General features: G+C 42.2%; 1 protein-coding gene across 1 annotated transcript in view; it reads right to left on the reverse strand.

The window, feature by feature from the left end:
- SCARB1 (scavenger receptor class B member 1) overlaps window positions 1–11,300 on the reverse strand; it is an 85,544-nt gene that overhangs the window by 39,918 nt on the left and 34,326 nt on the right. The window lies entirely within an intron of this gene.

Raw genomic sequence — 11,300 nt, forward strand, 5'->3', positions numbered from 1 at the left:
TGTTTGGGGAATGAGAGAAAGTAAAAAATGCCTCACAAAAATACAAAAACATGAAATGAGCATATTAAAAAAAAAATCACAGCACAAAAGAACAAACAATGGTGTGCATCAGCAGGCAGAAAGCAAAATCAGTCATGTTTATACTGAATGAAAAGCTGTTTTCTGGTTGTCACGAGTTGATGCACAATTTTGTTTTTATCCCCCCACCAAGTTCTTAAAACATAGCAAAACAAAATGCAATTACTGGACAGCTTTTTCTCTCTTGTGCAATATCTGAGGTCAAACACAAACTTTGATACTTCTAGCAGAAACACTGGCCAATCTGTTATGGACATTGCACTTCTCTAACCCAAAATAAATGATTTAAGCTCGGCTGTAACCCAAGACAGATACATTTTGGAGGACTGTATTGAAATACTTGAAATTCCAGTGTATGGGATAACCGACATATCCTGCAATGTGAGAGCCATAGAAAGCTAAAAAAAAAATTAAGTGTACAGTCATCCATTAATTATCTTTCAAACATATCCGATACACATTATGCATAGAGTTCCTATTCCAAGTGCCTTCATTATTATTCACTGTACAGAAGACAGAGTTCTTCTTTCTTCCCCACAATTTATTTTGCATACAACACCCACACTGGTGTAATCTTTGATGGAAGCTGCTGATATGAGCAGCTACGAATGACACATCACACCATTTCTACACCTCCTTCACCATTTTCCTTAGGCTCCGCCTAATCACACCACTTTTTGGCTTGCTAGAAGTGCATGAAAACTGGTGCTTAAAAAAAGGAAACCTCTACTGCGTGTAGCATGCAAGCTGCTACTGCTGTCCTGTCCTTGATAATGTTGGCTGACTACTTCCAATGCTGTTCTAATGGCCTCAGAACTTTCCAAGTCACCAAAGTATACAAAAAAACGTTTCAACTGGCTGCTAGCAAGTTCAGTCAGTAACTCAATCGACTAATTGAAGTCAAAGTCAGAATTGCTGCAAGCAATTTTAGTAAACCAGCAATGGAAGGCTTTGCATTGCTCCGAGCACAGGTTGATCAGACCACACGAAAATGGCGGTTTTCCATTCAGATACATAGGGGGAAAAACCCCTTTCCATTTTCAAGAAAACACCGCAACCCACCTCTGTGTTAAAGATGAGCGAGAGGTCCATGTCCAGCTTTATTTTTATATTAAGATTGGCTTCCAAAGACCAATCCAGTTATGATAGAATTGTGTACATTTATGTATATCTACTCTGAACACGTCATTACATGGGTAGAAGTGCAAAATGTATTTAATCCTAGACATTGCACTACTATTCATACGACAGCACAATCTTCTAAAAAGCAAAAAGGTTGTCACATACAAACACACACACTCATAGGAACCAAGTCAGCAAGGATTGTGAAAGTGAGAAAGGGAAAACAGATTGTTTGTGAAAGGCTACAAATCAGATGAGTCACATTATTGTAAGGAGAGAGACCAAGACACAGTGCAGGCATGTGCGTGTGTATCACACTGCAGTAGGCTCAGAAAACAGGCTTTTATTTAAAACTTTTAGATGGAGCAGAGAATGATTTGAAATGATTGTTTGCTGTGTGTGTCCCCATTAGGGAGATTCCCCATTTTAGAGGACAGGCAAGTGTGCTGTCTTTGTTGCGATGTTTAAAGCATCTTACTACATAGTAATTGCTAGAGGCGATTAGGGGCTGGTTTTAAATCTTTCCGCTCATTAGGAATAGATTTTCACACACACAATTTTTGGCTAGAAAACCATGATATGTAATAGCAAATAATGTGACAGGTCCTCTTTCTGGAGACATCAGGGGTCTTTCAGACCCCTAATGTCACCTAGGGACCCCAAAGAAGTTGAGAAGCAGAGATCTGCTTCTCCGGCTTCTTCTCCTGGCTCTAAGAGCTTGAGACTGTAAACAGTGACACCGGAAGTGATGTCATACACGTCACTTCCGGGTCCAGTGATCAGAGAGATCAGCGGCTGGAAGCCTGCTGATCATCTCTCCGGTCAGTCAGGGGAGACCTGCCGTGCTGGCTTAAAGCCCCTCAGGGGTACAGGAGCGTGGCAGTGGAGGGGGGGCACACAGCGCTGCACAAGTGATCCGACGGCTGTACAGCCGTGGGATTGCTTGTATTTAACCCCTTAGTGACGTCCATTAGTAAGTCACTGGCACCAGGGCCGTTCAAATCAGACTCCCGGCGACTAAAGACGCCAGGACTCAGCTTTTACAATTGTAAACAGACTGTCGACTTTACAATAGAAGGGATTCTGGCGACTCAGCTGTCACCAAATCGCTTCTCCGGGCCGGCAAACTATCTGCACTTCAATAGCTCATTTCAACTGGACAGGTGAAATTAGGGGTCTTTGGACCCCCGGTGTCACCTTAAGGCCCCGTTCACATTGAGCGATTTATCGCGCGGTAATTCCCGCGATATCGCGGCTATTTACCGCGCGATATTGCGGCTATTTACCGCGCGATATTGCGGCTATTTACCGCGCGATATTGCGGCTATTTACCGCGCGATATTGCTCTTCAATGCATCTCAATGGGGCAAAGGGTCCTGCTGTCGCGGGTCGTGTGTCGCTACAGCAGGACCATTTTTGGAGCGGATTTTGCAGCGATTCTAAATGCAAGCATTTGCGCGATATCGCGCAAAATGCAAATCGCGCAACAAACGCGTGATTTTCGAATCGCGCAATGTGAACGGGGCCTAAAGAGTACCTGTCACCACCAATATGCTATCACATGGGGGGGCTTGTAAGCCTTCCTATGCGATAGCAATTAAAGTTAAAAAAATATATGTTTTAAAGATATTAAATGTAATAAATGTAAAGTTGCCCGCCAGCACGCACGTCATAACATAAACACGCGTTGGGTGCGCCTACATACAAAAACTATAATTGTGCTACACATGTTGCATATCGCAGCGCATGCCAGAGCGAGAGCAATAACTATAGGGCCAATATTTATGTGCATCTCAAAACTGATGACCTGTAGGAGCTTTTAGGGCTGCAACAACTAAATCGACATAATCGATTAAATTCGATTATTGAAAAAGTTGTCAACTTTTTCAATCATCGATTAATCGGCTTCCGATTGGTAGGCCCTGTCACAGGTCCACACACGCTGCGCGCCACACCTCACGCTCGCCGCTGCCAGACCCGCCCAGCCGCATCCACACGCCGCACCTCCTCCCCGCCTCACGCTCACCGCCCGCCCACATCCACGATTGGCACAGGGAGAAGAAGTAAGGAGGAGCAGGTGTGGGCGGATGACAGCCACCGATAGACAGGCCTGATCTCAGAAACAAGTTGCTGAAGACTGCTCACGTAAGCCTGCACTTTCCCACACGTGGTGCTCTATAATGTATTGCTGGGATAGTGGGATTTGCAGTCCTCTATAGCAGATGCCATTCTGCATCATTGCTGTATAATGTTACACTTTTCATTTCACTATATTGCACACCACAAACTTTTTTTTTTCTTTTTTACTTCCACCACTCCAAGCTTGCTCCTGTGATGGACTGCAATCTCAATACAAAGCTAGTAGTCCCATCACTGGAGCCATTTTTTAAAATTACTTTTATTTTATATCCGATTAATCGAACGTAATAATCGGCTAACTAATCGATTTTGAAAATAATAGTTAGCTGCAGCTCTAGAGCTTTTAAAGCGTATATGGACTTTTTGTTCGGGTACTGAATTTTGCAGGCCGTTAGGTATTTTAATGGTGTTTTTGGGCACTAAATTTAACTTCAGTACACGATTTTTTGGATTTAATACGTTGCGCTAATATCATGCAACATACAAATTTGCAACTGCCACCCTTTTATTCTACAGGGTCTTGGCTTTCAGAAAATATATAATGTTTTGGGGGTTTGAAGTAATTTTCAGGCCTAAAATTTGGATTAAACATGGGTGCAAAATAAAATATGAAAAAAGTCCTTGGTCATTAAAGGGGTTAAACAGCAAATGGCCTGCTTTTTAAAATGATACCAAGAAAACGGCTGCAGCAGCTGCATTCTTGGTATAACTGCCTCAGGACAGGACGTTGTTTTTACGGTGGGCGGTCCTGAAGTGGTTAAACCAGGACTGGGGCAAATCCCATAAGCCAGGTAGCCAATGTTCCTTAAAACAAATTACAGCTGGTGCCCAACTTTTGAGGTTCTCTAGTTAGCAATGTAACTGGCTCCTAAAAAATAAACCTGGCTCGTGGACTAGACAGAACGGCTCCTAAATTCCATATTAATTTGTCCACCCCTGGCTACAATAGACAACTTATGCACCATAATAAACTTGTCCAAAATGCACTTGAACTTTAACATGTTTGCTCAGCACCAGTACAGAATACTAGCCAAGAGAAACAAAACAAGGTCCTGAAACATATTACAGAAGACTGCTGAATTTATCAGGTCAAAGAGGAAAAAGATCCTGCAAGCATCAGCAGGTTTCTCCAGAGTTCAGTTGACTGACATCCGAAGCAGAAAGCCTGCACGCACATTACAAACACAGTGACAGCGTGAACACATAATGTGTATTTGGATTGAAGTCTGTTCATGGGATACAGCGCATAGGCAGATTGAGATCCTTTTAAGAGGTCTTATAAAGTGTTATCAATGGCCAGCAGTCAAATCTGTTACAGAACATACAGAGCTCAGTAAGCTGGTGATCCCGCTAGAAGTGCAGTCGTCATGTCACAACCCTGGCTACCAGCATTTTCAATGGGATGTGTCCACATCTCTCAGTGGAGTATGTGACAGCACAAGTTAAGTCAGCAAATTAAACGGATCCTTTCAGCACAAGGATCCGGTCATCCTCTACATGTCACCACTGCAACACACACCAGCAAATCAGAAAAAAGCACAAAGAAAACTAAGAAATCCATACACCATAAAAAGTCTCAGCTCTACACAAGACCATCTCCAACACTGCTACAACACTTGGTAGACTTCTCTAGAGGGGGTAGAGGTAGTCTGACAGTCGGGAAGCAAACCAGCCATCTGCAGCTTGAGAAAAAGGCTTTACAGAGCCTCCAACATAACCCATCGGGGTACAGAACCCCCCCATTTGTCTGACTAGTTGAAGGTATTTAACCCCTTTGTGACTGAGGCCCTTTTTTCATTTTTTTGCACCCATGTTATATTCCACATTTTAGGCCTGAAAATGACGTAAAACCCCAACATTATATATTTTCTGAATGCCAAGACCCTATAGAATAAAATGGTGGTAGTTGAAAATTTTTTTGTTGCGCAATATTAGCACAACTCCTTATTAAACACCAAAATTTAGTGACAAATTTAATTAAATGCCCCAAAACACAACAAATTACCCATTTTTTAAATGAAATATAAAAAGATGAGGTTACAACGAGTGAAACGATACCCAACATGCCCAGTTTACAGATTGCGTGCGACCGTGAAACGGCGAAAAACTGCAGTACCCCAAAAAGTCAATAAAAGACGCTTTAAAAATGTTTTACCTAAGCACAGATGGTTTTAGATCACAAAAAGGGAGATAATTTTAGGAATACAGCATTCCCTTCCTCGTGGAGTGGAAAAGGTTAAAATGTCTGATTTACAATCTAGGACATCTTTAGTCTTGAGCTTAACAGGCCAGGGCCAAAAATGATGGAAGCCACTGAAGTCACCACAAAGATAAGCAACTAGCGCTGAGATGGAGAAGTCAGCAATGGCATCCTTTACACTACCTCACAGATGCCTTTTTTGGAAAGATACACAGCTGTCTTTTTTTGTGGACAGCACCACACACTTGTCTGCATTTCAAAAGCATGTCCAGTAAGATCTCAAAGATGACCGAAGGGGAAAAGGTGATCTTGTATTCCCGAGCAAATACAGGTGTGAATGACTGGGGCGCGACAATCCCTGCTCACCTGCTAGGCCAACAGTCATAGAACAAAGCTTTCCTAGTTCAAGGACGGGGGAAATGCATCCCAGAGAAATGGCAATAATTGGACACAATGCTTTTTTCCAACAGTTGAACAGTCATCAGCCCCCTGTATATTATAGAGAATATTTTGTAAGGTGAACAGACTCCACTGTTGTCCACAGTAGGAGACTGGAGCTTCCATTTATTTCAATAGAAAATGCATCAGAGGCAAATACATAGGAGTGAATAGGCCTCAAACCAAGCAAGTCCAACAGTGAATTATTTCCCTAACATCCTATGCAAATAGCAATTTGGCGAGCTCTTATCACCATAAGCAAGCTGCACACGGGGCAATGCTAACCCATTAAAAAAAAAGAAAATAATAATAAGTTTTCTTTTTCAAAACCCATCAAAAAGAGGAACTACGCCGTGTAAACTTGTTTTCAGAGCACATGATCTTTGCAGTAACCTTTACATCTAAATGTTTTAAAAAACTCTCCTCTGCAAGCAGCTTTTTTTTCCGCTGATTTAGCAGAAAAATCATTTAAAAAGGAGAACTACGAGGGGGGTGCTTTTCACTCACCTCATAGTTCTAGCCGACCTGTGACAATGAGACTGTCACAGGCCGGCTCAGCAGATCGGGAGGTGAGCGAACACATAACGGCATATGAACTATGGGGGAAGAGCCTTAACCCCATAGTTCTTCTTTAAGTGGATATAGACTCTAAATTACCTTTCTGCTAATAATGAAGCTGAACCCTGCCTTACTGTACTTGAAAAACGTAAAACGTTTTTGCTTCAGCTCTGCTTTAAATGGGTATGGACCTCATATCTTTAAAGTAGAACTGAAGCTAAAAAAGTAAGGGAGGGGGGGGGGGGGGGGTTCAACTTTTTTGCCATCTGTGTTCCATTGGGGAGAGTTCTCTTCACTTCCTGTCAGATAACCTCAACAAACTGAGGGAAATACCTGGTGATCAGGAGGGGCAGAAGAACTAGTGTCCCCATTGGAAGATTTCCCATCTATTCCTGTTCTCACTACAACACAACATTTTGTTTTTTTGTTCCACTTTCAGTGTTAATGTTCAACAGGACACATCAAGAGGGTGACTCTCCCTAATGTGGACACAGACCGCAATTAAAACATCAAGTGTTTTAATCCCTCGCCACAAAAAAAAAAAAACCCACACAAGTTTTGGCTTCAGCTGCATTTTAAAATAGCAGAATTAAACACGGTGCATAACCTAAATTGGTTATGGTCCACCACTCCAAGGTTTATGAGTAAACCTGGGCTTATTTTTTTCAGATCTGAACTGCCCAACTTATTATGTTGCACACATTTCCTCACTACCAAGTAAATACGAGGATTTAGATCTTGCCTCTAAAAACAGTTTCTTGGAGTTGAATTCTTAAACCACCGAGTATGTTGCTACCTCCAGGTGGTTGGCATTGGAAAGCATTTAAAGTCTCAGGACAGCCCTGTATAACCCCTTCCACTGTCAGCCGGTCTCAGTTTTGCAGTAACCAGTACAGAGGATCACAGATACAGGGAAGGTCCTGCATACTGTGATGTACACCAAGAAACAGTGTGTGCCTAGACTATGGACATTAAATGGTTTACAACTTCTTAACGAAGAGTAAGAGCATTCAACACAACCCATCCCCCAACCCTTCTTTAGCAGTTTATGATGAATTGCTTCAAAGACTAATCTCTGCATTTAGTCTGTTTCAGCCTAGAAAACACAAGCTGTGGGCCTACATTAGAAGGCTGCCAAACTAGTGTAAAGAGCTAAGATTTCAGTGCCTTTGCTGTGAACTTTGAAGATGAATATGACCACAATGCCTATAGCTGCTACAGAGGTGAACAATGGCTTGTTTAAGAAGTGCTTTTACTACTTGTTGAGATGTAAATAGCTTAGGGTGCATAGTCCAGGCACAGATTTATTTTAACTGTTGTAGAAAAAAGGCAAGAATACGCGATTTAGAAGCAAAAGGGGATAAAAGTGGAATATCCACAAAAGAAACTTTAAAACAAAATAAGTAAATTAATAAGATAAAGATTTGCATTTCCTGACTTCCCATGCATGTGTTAAACATAGGAAAAATATAAAAAGAAAATCGCAATCTTTTTATGATCTTGAGAAATTTCAGACACGGTCTCGCATACTAGATCAGGCCAAGGGTAGGAGATTGCAACATACTTTCCTAAACCCCCAGAGACGCGTACAGAAATAAGATTTTAGGCATTTTTAGTTTTGGATAGAGGGGGATTAGTATACCTTTCAGGTTTTTTTTTGCTCTCCGTGTACCAGTTTGGGAGATTCAATCTCAGTTTCTCCTGGTGAGTTCACTAGCAATGAGCAAACCCCAAATTTTGGGTAGTCATTGGTTTTGACTTTAGTTCCACTTTGGAAAGGCCCAGAATATCCAATCCTGTTTTATCATCAGCATTGTAATAGGAATACATACGATAGTTGTTTTTGATAATGCAAATCAAAGCTTAGTTGTGTATGTGTACAGAAACGTATACACAGTAAACTCAGTTATCAGGTACCCTCGGGGATCGGTAGGTGCTGCATAACTGTAGTTTCTGGTTACTGGAGAGTTAATAGTAACTCTCAAGCAACCAACCTTGCAGCCGACCCTGCTAGATTCCAAAGCCAGCAGGATAATGGAAAGAGGGCAGGAGCAGCCTGCTATTGCAATTTGAAATGGCCAATAGCAGGCTGGCTATTGTTCCCCTAGGTTTACATTCAGCTGCTAACTGCAGAATCTAGCTGGCCAGCAGCAAGTTGTAAACCAATAATATTCTTAGACACTAAATGAATTTTGTGGCCAAATAAACTTGATGCAAAGTAACATATTTTACAAAGTGACAAAAGTAAGGCGAATTACCAAAAATAGCTGAAGGAAACTTTCCTAAAATTTAACCTAAGGCCTCATTTACACAGCTAAGTCGGGCGCACAGATCTGTGCAGTGTGCACGGCCGTATCGGGCAGTTCCCGGGAAGGACAGGTGCTGCGTGTGATTGTACGCAGCTGCCTGTTCTCTATGGGGAGTACACGGCCGTACGCTCACCCGTGCTGCACATACGTGTGGGCCTAACATGGCCTGTGTTTTGTTTTTATGTTCAGCGTTGTAGTTTAGAAGTTGTGTTTGTTGAAAACTCAGCAAACGTCCAAATATAAAAGTCGTCTGAAACCTCTGCAAAATCAAAGCCAAACATACAACCACATCTGTTATTTTTCTGCGCGGCTCCTGAGATTTGTCCAGTCTTAAAACCTATGCCGCATGATGTCACCGCACAATGTCATCTTCATATGTATAACTGTCACTGTACATCCATTAGTTCCAAGTCCTTCCAGTTCCCATCCTTCCAGGTAGGCCTGTGACAAACACTTCCTATGTTTTGTGACATTAATTTAAAAATGTAAAACACTTAGCCAGTCTAATAACAGTAAAGATATGTGGAATAGAGGGCTTTTGCTCAGTTAAAGGGTTTCTAAACCCTCCATTTTTTGCCTATATCTACTGCTAGCAAGCAGTAGATATAGGCAAAAAGTTTTTTTTTTAAACCCGCTTTAACAGCGGTTTACACTTACCCTGTTTTCGTCGCGCGCTCCCGCCCGAGAATCCGAAACTGCTTGGGCGGCTGCAAAGCATCTTGGGGCGGGCCCATGCACAGTTCATAGTTTCGGCCGGGAGGCGAGCAGAGACGAAAGGCAAGTCTATGGACGCGTGCACCCGCATGCAGACACCGCTGGATCAGAAGTGCCTGCAAGCAGAGAGGAGTCAGCGATTGATTGGAGAGCCGCCGCACCGCTGGAGGGACAGATTAAAACATGAGGAAGATCGGATTAAGAAAACTCTTTAAAGGTAAGTCCCGACATTAACATTGGGGGGAGGGGAAAACATTTTTTTACTTTGTCACTTTAAGGTTTATTTTGAGGTGTGATTATTAGATGCCTGGGAGTTTTGCATACTGACTGGGGAGTTATAACTTTTTTTTTTAAAAAGGTAACCGGTCACGGCAAACAAACACTTGTAGCTTAAAAGGACTCCGAGCAGAACAAAACCTAACCCTTGCAATGGGCTCACCCCCACACTGCAAGGGTTAACCGCTTGTTTTGGTTTAGGGTGTAAAAAAGGGGAGGAGAGGATATACTCACCCAAACCTCAGTTTCGCCTGGCTGCTAGACCGGTCCTCTGTTCCAGTGGCCTAAGGATCCATGAATCAACATGTCTAATACACTGTATAGGACGTGAGTATGCAAAAAGGGACATTCCACCACTGAGTGGAGGGGAAGAGAGGCTGCAGGGACCGTTCTAGCAGTCAGGTGGGGCTGAGGTTTGGCGAGTATTTTACACCCTAGACCAAAACAAGTCTTTAACCCTTGCCTGGTAGGGAAAAAGAAAAAAGACACACTTCATATTAGCCATCTATAAAACAGACATAATATTTTACTTCGGGAAATTATGAACCGTAATGTTCAGTGGCAGCACAGGAACACGAAGAAAGCAAGTATACATTTCCTACAACCATTTGACTTTGTCTGGTTCAAGGACAGCACTGGCTTGCTTCAAACATTCATAATGCGTAATGCTTAGCTACCCTTTGTTCAGGGAAGAAAAAAAGTTGCTATAGGCAGCTGCTTTACTCACACCCCAGTTTCATGATAAGCAATTGTTGTCGAAGTTGTCAGACCCAGCACCTGCCCCATCTGTCAGTATTAGAGTATACCAAAACACAATGGCTACAGAGTAGACGCTACAGTGCAGAAATGCCACGTTACAAGTTAAGGCCTTGTGCAGATTTCATCTGTCCACACAATAATTTGTGGTTTTACTGAAGGACAGAGTTCACACAAGACTTAAAAATACATATATACATTTTACAGAGCAGGAAAGGAGAGAAGGGAGGAAGAGGAAAAAAGAACAACAAAAAAAAAACCACACACCTAAGGTTGTAACTAGGGTGTAACTATGAAAGAACACCCATGTACTAAAAGAAAATTATAAAAAAATAAATGAATGTCCACAGAAATCAAGCCCTGGCATAATCAAGTGACCAGCCGGATTGGAGTCTGCTTCCTGATAAATTATCAGCAGACACATTGCCTTTTTAATGCAAATACATCAAGGAAACCATCCCTTTAGGAGGCGTAGGTTTTTTTAGACCACCATTTTCTTGCAAGGATAATAAATCAACGAGCACATCTAAAAAAGGGATATTGTGGGTGCCATCTCGTATAAATAAAAACAAAACCTACACAAAAACCCTTCTCCATTGTAATTGGCCAACTTCCTTATGTAGGTTTCCAGGAAATGAAGGGGTTTGTAGATTAGGTCACTAGAAGCAAGGTAGATTAACCCCTTTAGACTATGCTTAAGGGGGGGGGGG

Source organism: Nanorana parkeri, unplaced genomic scaffold (genome assembly GCF_000935625.1).
Source record: "Nanorana parkeri isolate BGI_ZX_2015 unplaced genomic scaffold, ASM93562v1 scaffold13, whole genome shotgun sequence".
Taxonomy (NCBI): domain Eukaryota; kingdom Metazoa; phylum Chordata; class Amphibia; order Anura; family Dicroglossidae; genus Nanorana; species Nanorana parkeri.